The sequence below is a fragment of the Pinus tabuliformis genome, chromosome 5_2 (assembly GCF_031772625.1).
Source record: "Pinus tabuliformis cultivar Carrire ecotype Pingquan chromosome 5_2, CPIR1, whole genome shotgun sequence".
NCBI classification, from domain to species: Eukaryota; Viridiplantae; Streptophyta; class Pinopsida; order Pinales; family Pinaceae; genus Pinus; species Pinus tabuliformis.
Window position 1 is genome coordinate 115967799 of NC_142306.1, and position 13055 is coordinate 115980853.

The following is a 13055-nucleotide window of genomic DNA, read 5'->3' on the forward strand; positions in this document are numbered from 1 at the left end:
TCTTGGTTTTCGAATTGACTGAAAGATGAATAGTAAGAATTCTATTTACACAATGTTAAAACATATATTTAACCCTATATTAACATTAACATTAACAAACTGCACAATAATTTCTTTTTAAGATTAAAAAAACAATTTAGCTAATTACTCTCTCATGAGGATAGAACACTAAATCAAAATTACATCTCAATGCTCATTAGATTTATGAAAAGTTTTATACGTGAAACTTCGGCTCAAGTATCTCATAATAACTGGAAAAAAAAAACTTGGATCACTGAACGGGGAAAAAATGGCGAGGGTTTCAGGACGGGTAATCTTTGATGCCGCCTCTCTGCAACCCAAGGAAGGGAGAAGATCGGGCACAGATCGCAGCCCTCAAGGAATTTTCATCCGCCATGATCTTTCAGCAGCGCATTGGATTTATGGTGTACAGATCAGGGTTGAAAGGGCTCCTGCGGCGATCACTGATGCAGACTTTCTGCAAACCGAGGAAGGGAGATCCTCAGGATCAGATCGACGCTTAGTTGCAGTCGGGCGATCAGATCTTGGGTTATGGATTGTGTTCAGGGTTAGATCTGATACAGCATATGTATTATTCGCCACGGATGGTTCTCGCTACAGAAAGGACGCGGCTAAATCCTCAAAATCCTGGTTGATCCGCGTTTCCAATCTCTGGAACGGGATAGTGAAAGGCTGCATTAGAACAGGGCTTCCTGTCATACCCTGTGCTCGAATCAGAGATTTCGTGGAGACCCAGAGCTTGGAAGCTGTGGGCGTGGATTTCATAGACGAGAGTGAGACTCTGACGTTGGCAGAAAACCCTAGATCTGCTACAGATCCGTCAGATCTGGCTTACAATCCAGGAATTCGGGGCCTGAATAAGGTTGATCTGACATGTAGCTCAGCGGCTCGGGAGAACTCTATGGCTAGGGGTTCTGATCTTCTCAGCGCCGAGGCAGCGCAATGTCAGGGGCAGCTAGAACAGCCAGAACCCAGGCATCAGGTAACATTAACTTGTTTTCAGATTTTTATTAAACCCCCGGTGGGGAAAACCAGTCTAGTATGGGTACATGCAGAAAGCACCATTATGCAGTTGAAACAGCAAATATGGGCATTGATGGGATACCCTGTTCAGATCCAACATTTGGTCAGTGGTAGGTGGTCCCTGCAGGATAACAGAACCCTGAAAAACTATGATATTAGCCCAGAAACAACCATTGCTTTAAACTTTAGGCTGAGAGGAGGGGCTCTGCCCCAGGGACATCCAAGCTCCTCAGGAGGAGACAAGGGGAAAAAGACAGCATCTCAGCAACAACCCAAGGGAGGCTCCTCTTACAAAAACATTTTACAGGGTAACAGAGATCCAGGGTCCCCTCCAGATCAAGGTGGATATACACCTAGGCCATACATAGTAGATCAGCTAGGGCAAACCCCAGCCCTCAATTTTGATTCTACAGGACTTGAAGATTTCGTTAAGTCATATGAAACATAGGCCCTAATCTGCCGATTTAACAGTTTTTGGCCAAAGCCATTTGATCTATTTCACTGGATCTTCACCAATTGGACCATGGAATGTGATATACATTTATGCTCCAAGGGGTTTTTCATTGTTAAATGCGCATCCACGGAAGTCAGAGATACAATCATCAGTGTTGGGCCTTGGTTTTGGGGAACATCGGGTCTTTTTATGACCCCATGGTTTCCAGATTTTGATCCAAACAAAATGACTGTCTCCAAAATGCCGGTCTGGGTCTGCCTATATAACCTTCCCCTTCACTTTTGGAGTGAACGAGTGTTGGAAGGAATTGGGAACAACATAGGGAAATATATCAAAACAGATATGGAAAGGACTGATGAGAGGATCTATACCTTTGCACGCATTTGCGTGGAAGTAGATCTAAGTAAAGGACTGCCGGAAAGTATAAGGCTGGTATACAAACAACAAAACTGGCTGCAAGGAATAGATTGCGAAAACACTGCTTTCAGATGCAGGAACTGTAGGCTGACAGGACACTTGCAAAGTACATGCCCAGAAGCCAAGAAAGCAAACAACAAAAAGAAGCAGAGGAAAGGATGGCAATTCCCCCCTCCTGACTCAGAGGACGACGAATCAGAAGCAGAGGAGGAAGTTACCCCCACAGAGAATTCTGAGCCTTCCCAAGGAAAGAAGACCCAAAAGGAAAACATATCAGACAACAAGGATTCACAGCTCCATTCAAAGCAGGCAGAGAAGACAAGCGAGGATCTGAGTATGGGAGGGACAAAACGGCATCACCCCTCAGATACTTCAGACTCAGACAAGGATACAGCTCCACAGAAAGCAGAAACACAGTTAGTCCTAGCTTCGATCGAGCCCACTCAAGGAGAGTGGCGCAAGGTCGAAAAGAAGAAGGGGAGAAAAACATGAGGTGTGAGTCCTTTACTCACTATTGGGAACCAGTTTTTCTGTCCTTTCCTCCTTTCTTTTTTCATTTCTTTCATTGTTTCTAAATGCACGGTAATATCGCTACATTGCATTGTGTGCGAAAGCACTCGAGCCCAATGGGCAACTTATGGAAATGCTTCAATGCATATGCTTGTGTAACTTTTCATTTTTAATAAAAGGTTACCGCTTTTTTCCTTGGAAAAAAAAGTATCTCATAATAACTTCCCAAAAAGAAAATCAATAGACTCGACATAATTGAAGTGAATGTTTAAGAAATCTGAGTTGGAGTGTGCTTTCGCTGAGTAAACTTTGCTACCCTAAACTTGGTTCCAATTTAGAAGGTAATAGAGAAATATTAATGGAAAAGCATTATTTATTAACTTAATGTTAAGTGAAAAAAAATTGTATCACTTCAGAAGAATATTGAATTGTGTATTCATGTTTATGCAAATGAGAACGAATGAGTTTTTCTCCTTATAATGTGTATTTTAATTTTTGTATAGTCTAACTAATTATTTTCTAGTTATGCTTATGAATAAAAATTTCTATTATAACCAAAGTTTTGTTGTGGGCCAAGATATATTCATGTTTATGCAAATGAGAACGAATGAGATTTTCTTTTTAATGTGTATTTTAATTTTTGTATAGTCTAACTAATTATTTTCTAGTTATATTTATGCATAAAATTTCTATTATAACCAACGTTTTGTTGTGTGCCTAGCTTAAGTCTATATGGTTCGATAGTTAACTATTTTGATCTCCTTGAACTTCAATTCCACCAATCTAACCCGTAAGGAGAAATTGTTTGAAATAGTCAAAGTTTAAACACAAGATGCAACAAAATTGATTAAAAAGGGATTGTGGATAAACCTGCGTTGAAACAAAACATCACAAGGGTCATTTTATTAGCTGCAGCGGTTGTGGCTATTAGAATGATATTTTTAACATTATAAACTTTTTTTTTCATGTTATAGCTATAAAAATGTTCATAAAAAAAAGGACATGCAATGGAATGGCGTAGTCAGAAGTGTTGGAATCGGCGGAGTTGCAAGTGTTGGAGTGAGGATTTCATTAAGAAATGAAGGAAGACCAAGGCTCGACCTCGACCTCGACCTCAAGTCGAGCCCAACCTCCCGACTGCTCCATTGGGACCCACTGCTCCAACGTTAATAATTTACTCCCGAGGGTCTCTCGATTCTCAAGTGTGCTCTCAAATTTCGGGCTCCTTCCCGACTGCTCCATTGGGACCCACTGCTCCAACGTTAATAATTTACTCCCGAGGGTCTCTCGATTCTCAAGTGTGCTCTCTAAATTCTCAAATTTCGGGCTCCTTGACCCATATTTGAGGTCGGTTTTCAATTTATACAAATGTACGAGCTCGGCTCGTTGCAGTGATATAAAGAAAACCTACTTGAAAGAGTTCTATCAAAAGATGCAAGACTCACTCACCTCAGAAATATATACTTCGAGCTAAGATCGCATCATGCGCTTTGTATGGCAGATTGATTATAAGTCGCTATCATTTATAAATAGCCACCTCCTCTGTATTCTCTAGTAAGCAGCTTATATACTTGATATTTTTGACAGAGTTGAAGAGGTAATTTGTCAAGATGGTGTCTGGGACTACAACAACTGAACGTGCATATCTGAATAAGAGGAATGCTCACCTTCCACGACTCATTGCTCCTTCTTTCTTTTGACGTGATTCCAGTTATATCGCATGCCTGAACTTGAGACCTAGCTCATAGCATCTACTATACATAATTCGCCTGTGAATCATTGAGTCTTATTGTGCAAGACAACGAGAGTCTCTGTGTGGGGTCCACACAGACAGTCAGAAGTCAGATTTACCGGGCCTTTGGAGGAGTCGGCTACGAGCAGATAAAGAAAGCAGGACCCGAAGTAGTGATGGAATGGAGAAATGATACCAATCTTTCACTTGAATTTGTTCCGACCTCTCGATTGCTCCATTGACAATCACGTCATTAAATAGAAAAGATGGAAGATAAGGGTGTGGCAGGATAATAATCTTTTCAAATAAAAAAATTCCAGAGGAATAGGGAATATTAATGGCATGCCTTATAAGATGAGGTTCATCCTTGAAATCAATAGTCAGGGGGAAAACACGGTATTGACTAAAAATTCCACAGTACAGATTAGATTAATAAGTTGAGTTTGTTTACTTCAAATATCAAATATAAAGATAAATTTCTATAAGAAATATTGGATAAAATGTAATATTATAATATTATATTTTACCCAATATAACCTAGTAAAAAGTGGATAGATGTAGGCAAAAATATTAGATAAATGTAATAATTACATATATCTTAATATTTCCCCTACCTTTGAATATATTCAGTATTAATTTAAAAAAATTACCTTTAGAAGCTACATGGATTCAATGTCATAATTTTTTACAATTAATTATGTATATAAATATAACATCCACCTAAGATCGATCTAAGCTAGTTTAATTTCCTCTTGAAATGAGTTATATTCCACATGAATACCATGGGTCAATACCATGAATTTTTAAAACCATGTGTCAATACCATGGTTCATTTTTATTTATTTATTTAATTTTTACAGGGCTATTTTTATTTTGTTATTTTTTTTTCACCAAGTTAAAAAGTTTACATTACATTAATTTACACATTTCTAGCATAGTATAGGCATTAGATCTCCGCTCAATGAAGGAATTACATATATTCCTCATACTTAAAATAATAATAATAATTACTTCATCTCATTATATAAGGTCTAATGTAAAATAAAGGCGAAAATTGAAGTATTTTATTTATGGCATATTGATTTTTAAATTAATCTTTTTTTTTTTTTAAAGTAACGTCTGGCATATACATATATTATTTAATTTTTATAATCTAACGTTACGTGGCAACATCTCCTAATGCTATTTTTTTTTAAATAACGTCTGGCATATACATATATTAGCCAATACACATATATTATTTAATTTTTATAATGTAACTTTACGTGAAAACATCTCCCTCTCCGCGCAATAATAATATTTGTATATTTTGTTTTTATTGATTATTTGACTATATATTTTGTTTTTATTGATTATTTGACTATATATTAAAAATATTAGGAGATTTTGTTTTGCAAAACAAACATGAAACCAAGAGACCTCACATATGGAGACAACAAGGTAAATCAAATTTTCCATCGAGATTTAGGGGCAAATTTACAACAAACACTTCTATTTTTCCGATTCTAACGTCTAGCATATACATATATTAGCCAAAACACATATATTATTTGATTTTGATAATGTAATGTTACGTGACAACATCTCCCTTGTGTGCTGGGTTGTAGAGCGCCTCTCAATACAATAGTAATATTTTTATATTTTGTTTTAATTGATTATTTGACTATATATTAAAAATATTAGGAAATTTCTTTTTGGTAAAACAAACATGAAACCAAGGGACCTCACATATGGAGACAACAAGGAAAATCAAAATTTCCATTAAGATTTAGGGACAAATTTATAACCAACACTTCCAATTTTCAGATTCGTGATTTAGTTTAAACCATGCTATTTTTCATTAGGAATTCTCTGTGGGACTTAGGTCTGATGGATGCCAATATGATCGTTGGCACTTCAAGTGTAAAAAAAACTTTAATATATATATTTTTAAAATTCGTGTTCTGAAGATTTTTCAAGGCCCATATGTGTAATAATGGTTGATTTAAACTCCAAAACATTATTCCAGTGACGACAAACTCACAAAATCAAGGATAACATTATCAGAAATCCTACAGTTTCATATTACATACAACCAAATTTGAAAATCAATGATTTTGGGGTCCTCTAGCAGAAGAAAAAAACTAGAGACTGTAAATAAGAATGGCATCCCTTATTAGCCAATTTATAGAAAAATATGGGAAGATAATTATTATATTTATGTGGTCATTTCACTCGTTAATACAAAAAAATTGATCAATATGAACATTGACTTGGTTCAGGTCAAATCCTAAACCTTCATACACGTTTCCTCATTAGAAAACGCATGTTTTACACTACATTGTGCATATCTCCACTTCCAAATATGAATTAAAAATTATTTAAAAAATGAGTTTTCGCTTAATATTACGGTGATAATCATGAAAGGGATGAGTTTTAGTTTCCATTTACAATAATAAAAGACTAAAGAGATTAGTTTCCGCTTGAGTTCAATTAACCATGAAACCATAAAAAGAACGAATTTCTTGTTCAATCTGATTTATTACTAACCATTAAATGTGCAAGTTTTCACATAAATCTATAGCAATTTTCAGCAAACACTGCAAGAATAAGCTCATTACATACCTCAAAGAGAAGAACCAACATATGTCCGTCCATATTTACAATAGATAATCCCATGACGACCCTAAACAATGGCTCCCCCATGTTATAAGCAACGAGTAAAGCCCATTCCTAGTTATAATAGCAGAATTGTAGACAAAATATCTTTATGGAGAAAGCCTTAGAATCCTTCCAGATGAGATAAATCTGTAACATCATCTCCTCTCATATTTGCCCACTTTAACTAGCTTTCTCGGGGTAAATATGCGCTGAGGGGATACTATGATATGATTCAACATCCTAGATCACCTTAAGGAAGTGGAATCGACAAACCAAAATCCTTAATGACTTCCCTATTGGGTGCTATATGACCCCCAAGGGCTAAACCACCCTTCCAAGTGCCCAGACTCTGGATTAAACCTCTTTTTTTAGTGCCCTGATCTCCCAGACGCTGGCACAACACTACTTGATTTCGATTGAAACCCTCTCGTCGCATGCAAGATGCCTACAAGGGAGTGACTGCAGTCTTTTTCACCTAGTTTTGTGCCTGCAACCACGTGATTTAAGCCACTTTTTCAGGCTAGGATCCAGACCTCTGTCCAAAACTTAATGACACTCTCCAAAACCATGAATGGCACAAGGACAAAGCCTTCCATACAAATCTTTGACAATAAATTGACCTCACAAGGCCTAGCCATGACAAACATTCCATCAAACACATGGTGAACATGAGATCTACAAGTCATGAATGCATATTTGAACATAGAGATCTGAAACTTATCTGAAGTTTACCAAGAAGGATCGATGCCCTCTCACAATAGTTGCAATAACATCTATTAGGTCATGCATTCAATAACCTTTCATTTATCAACCAAACATGACAAGAGGCATAACTTGAATATGTCATAAAACCATGCTATAACCAACAGATAACCAAATAAATACCAATGATAGAACATCCATTTAAGGCACAAAACAACAAATACATTTACTCATCAAAAGCAAGGGAAACTTAGCTCTTATTAACCATATGCAAAAGCCAACCAAGTCAGGGACTTCCACGTACCACCTGACCATAGATTGGGTTGAACCAAATCTTTCTTTCAACCAATCACCCTCGTTCCATATTCCAAGCATGAATGTGGGATCTCATCGAATAAACCAATCCATAACCAACCAAGGGAATTCAAAGGTTAAACCACCTCCACCCTCACCATACTGTGATCTCACCTAAACCGGTCCCAAGATCACAAAACCAAACCAAGCTTGGATGCCTCAAAATTCCTTCACCATCCCTTGAGGAATTTTCCTATCTCCACCCACCTGTTGAGGGATTCCCGTAGAAAACCATCTCCACCCCTAACCCTTGGGATTTTCCTGAGACCACCTCACCCGGATCCAAAACCTTTTAGCAATCCAAATATCAACCAAGAAATAATCCCATCACACCATGGCTATCCGGAAATGGCAAGGCAAGGCTAAAACCATTGTAAAAACCTGGCAAAGTCCATGCCATCGACAACAAATAAACCAAACATACACAACATATACCATGCATGCTAAAACCAGCTAGGAATTCTTAAATGTAATCTGTTACCTACAAGTATTCTTGCTAAAACCGCCTGATCCAACCTTTCCTTACTTAATCCTTGCTTTCCTTTGCTTTTCTTGCCCTTCCTTTGCTTTCTTGCTTTCCTTCTCCTCTTGGTGCTCTTCTCCAATATGAGACTAACTCTGAAACTCAACTGACATAAGGCTACCAACTGATCCTCATAAGCCTTTTTATTAATGAGGCTTATAATTTCTTCAATTTTCCATTATTTTCCTTCAATTTCCTCCTCACATGCAACGTGTGGCCTTTCACCTTCTTTTTCTCCTAATTTCCTTTATTTTCATAAATAAAATGACAATTAATTCCACTTTTCCTTTTCAAAGTCTTTGCCCTTGCCTTTGCCAATTTCCGCTTAGCCATAATAAACCGAAATGAACACCCCACTAGGATGTTTTGGCCAACATTTAACTTGGAATATGTGTCCCATGACCTTGGTCTTGTTTTGACTTTATTAACTTTATTACATAAACTTTTAACCCAGTGTTGTTACAGACCCCTCCCCCTTAGGGGAACACTGTCCTCAGTTTTCTATGACACCTACAACCAACAAGACTGTTGAAAACCAAAACATACTACCCATGGAGATTTATTACTTAGTTCATTGCAATATTTACAATGAACAACTACTGAAAACATGACAATCATACAATGTACCAGAACTTTATAACACAACTCATTACGGTATTTACAATAACAACCACATATACTTTTGCACATTTTCTTCAACCAACAAATAATCATACAACTATGGAGCTTTATAAATCCAGCTCGATATAGTATTTACAGTAATATACACATATGCACATTTTCTCAACCAACAAATAAAGGGATACGATGCCTGCATCAACAACAAGGGAATCCAGAGGCTCACACCTCCACCCTCAAAAGTAGTACCAAGATTCATCTATTTCCTCGGAAGTCCATAATCCATTGCCAAAATCAAAGTTGCATTAATGTCCAACACCAAAATCTTGTGCCACTTGTCCTCTCAGTGAACAGTTACTGACTCATTGTTCCAAGGCACACTCCCAATGTGCATCTGATTCCATCTGGCAATGTTAATGACCAAAACAAATCCATTCCCCGACCTTTCCTTCTCTGCTACACAATCCCTCAGGCAATTCGGTCACCCCATTCCGTGCAGTCACTCACCTTCCAAGTTCCCTGACATCCCCTTTCCAAGGCGATCCATCCCTTGGCAAGGTTTCCTCGCATCAGAAGGTCCAAAAACCAAGGCATATCTCTGCCTCAAAACCATCATATCGGTCATAGCATCCTCGTAGAAATCAATGGACAATATTGGGTACTAGTGTACCATAATGACTCTGCTCCTTAATGCTTTACCAAAATACTGTTGCCTATTCCAATTCCTTTTTCTGCTGCTAATTCTTGTAGTCAGTTTCAATCAACCACCCAAACCAGACATTTCCAACATGCTTTCTAGTACTAAGCACATAACTTCCATTAGACCTAAAAGGAATTGAAATAAAAAAAATCATTCCTCAATGTTGATCCATCAAAAAGGTACACTTGCAGTTTTGTTTACTTCCTGTCACAGTAAGTCAAACTAGTTGTTTGATCAAATCATCATGTATAAACATATCTCATCCGATTAGCTCAAAATGCAACCATCATAAATATAAATCATAGATCAAATGCATGATTAAAAGTGAAATAAAATATTGATACTTATCTTTCAAATGGTTCTTTGCTCCTTCCTTTGGTCTTTGTCCTTTTTGTACACACACTGAATTGTTTGCTAAACCCGACAAGTACCCAATGCCTTCTCTTTAAGCAACAATGGAATCTGGAGATTAAACTGCCTCCTCCCTCAATATCAGCAACAAGGGTATCCTGAGACTAAACCACCTCAACCCTCAATAGCAATAAGGGTATCCCGAGGCTAAACCGCCTCAACCCTCAATAGCAACAAGGGTATCCCGAGACTAAACCGCCTCAACCCTTAATAGCAACAAGGGCATCAAAAGACTGAACCACCTCAACCCTCAAATGACAACAAGGGTATCTTGAGACTAAATTGTCTCAACCCTCAATAGCAAGAAGGGTGTCTCGAGACTAAACCACCTCAATCCTCAATAACAACAACAAGGGCCCAGACAGTCCCATACCCACCTGTCCCATCACATTGTACAACACATACACATACATAGTGTACAACACAACACATACACCTACACCCGGTGTACAATGCCACACATACACCTACACCTGGTGTACAACACAACACATACACCTACATCTACACTCATTGTAGAATGCCACACATACACCTACACCCATTGTACAACACAACACATACACCTGGTGTACAACACAATACATATATGTACACACTATAAAATACCATGAATACACCTGTCGTGGTCCAATGACTACACAATACCCATAACATCATACCAAATATACACAACAAAACATGTACGATGTGTACACAATGCCACCTGCACAATGTGTACACAACACCACATGCACGATGTGTACACAACACTACATGCACGACATGTACACAACACCACCTGCACAAAACACCCCATGTACAACATGTACATAACACCACATGCATACAACACCACATGTACAATCATGCACACAACGGCACATGTACATAGCACCACATATGAAACATGCAAAAAGCACTATATGTACACAACATCGCATATCCAACATGCGCACAACACCATCTGTACACAACACTACATATACAATATTTACACAACACAACATGTGTACAACGTCACAAGTACAACATGTACAATATGTACAACATTTACACAATAGTAGTATTGTACATCCAGATACCACACTGTCTCTACCAGGCAACCTTGCTTCTAGCACCTTACCAACTTTCCATGCTTGTCCAACATGCCGCAAAGCACACTTCTTTCATTCCGCTGATGTATCCCTCAATATTACATGTCCATAACATAAACATAGGCATAATACAAGCACATAATATCAAATCATAGCCACATGATACTAATCCTTGTAGATTTGTCAGGATTACTCTTCCCAATTGATTCCTCATGAAACTAAGAACCTCTTCATATCGTTCACCTGCATAACAAATCATTCCTCCACAAGAATGATCCCTGACAACCCTGTCAGATAATGACATACATACATACATGTATACATATATAGACATCATCATAATCATAATCATAACATAATTACCAGATATTACAAGGTCAAGGTTAAGAGAACTCCCTTTATTTGTGCACAACATGCACCACATTGAGAACAACAGTTCCCAATATAGCTAAGGCATCTGACGCCTCAAATCCATTTACTATACCTTTCTTGTTGCCTTTGTCATGACCCAACTAGTCCAAGTGGTTGTCATATTCTTGCCTTCAGTTACACTTTTACATGCACCGAGCTTCATCTGAGTCTTACATTACCTGTTGGGTTCCATTAACCTCTCCCCAAGCTCCATGAAGTTCCTCCTTCCCAACTAATTCCCAAAACCCTCAAAACATAAAAGGTAAGAACCAAAAGCAACCAAGAAGAAACCCATGAAAACCAAAAGAAATACGACACCTCGAACAAAGTGGCATGCCCATGCACTAGACGAATTCAAAATCGCAAATCAAGCACAAGAAAATCACAAAACATTGAAAGCACAAGACTAGAAAAAAACATCATGGCTCAATCCCCATGGTTTCCCAATGCTTCCCAGGAAAGCTCTACCCAAACCTTCTTCAAGATTCCATGGCAGCCTCTTTTGCCATGCAATCCCTTGCATCATACTTCCAGAAACACATAACTGTCACTGTATAAATAAATTTAACAATATACCAGATACCTTACCTTATTGTGCCAAGCACGTTGCCTTGTAACTGAACACATCCATACCATCTCTCAAGGGACTCCAAATCCTTGAAGAATCCAACCATAACTAGAACCAATTGTTATACCTGTCAAATACATATTTATGAATATAACACATATCCTCATAATGTCAGACAAGATTAGGGTTAAGAAGACTTCTTGTATTCATGCAAGCACTCATTCATTTGGAATTGTGGTTTCCAAACATAGCCAAAGGAATTCTCACCCAATTCCTCTCTGTTCCTTCTACCTTTTAGGGTCCTATGATTCATAGGATCAAATGATGATTGAATGTTTTCTTTCAGTATTTCCAATTGTAAATAGTATTGTATATTGCAAATGATTTCAAAAAAAAGATATATAAGTAAAAATAAAAAATGAAAAGAGGGTATATATAACAAATGGAATAGAAAAAGAAAAAAAAAAGATGAAAAGAACTCCATAAAAAAAATAGAACTGAAAGTGATGCAAATTCAAATGCCACTACTAGATAAATTCTTTGATTTTAGTGCAACTTGTTTAAAATGCCACAACCCTGAGTCATTTTTTGGGTCATACAATGTAACACGATCAAACAAGTTTCAATTTCTACTAATTAGGTTAGAGAATAAATTAGCCAAATTGTGTAATCTTGGATAATGATAGTTAGGTAGATTAGGTGAATAAATTGATCCAACAGTTTAATTTGGATCAAAGAATTACTAGGGTAAGGTTGCAGTTAGATTAGATGATTTTCCCTTTTAAATAAAATAAAACAAGGGTTGGCCCCTCTAAATGCACCCTTGGTTAGTCAAAATTTACCCTAGTCTAGAGGAAAATGGAGATAAAAAAGGTGGACATAAAACAAATTAATA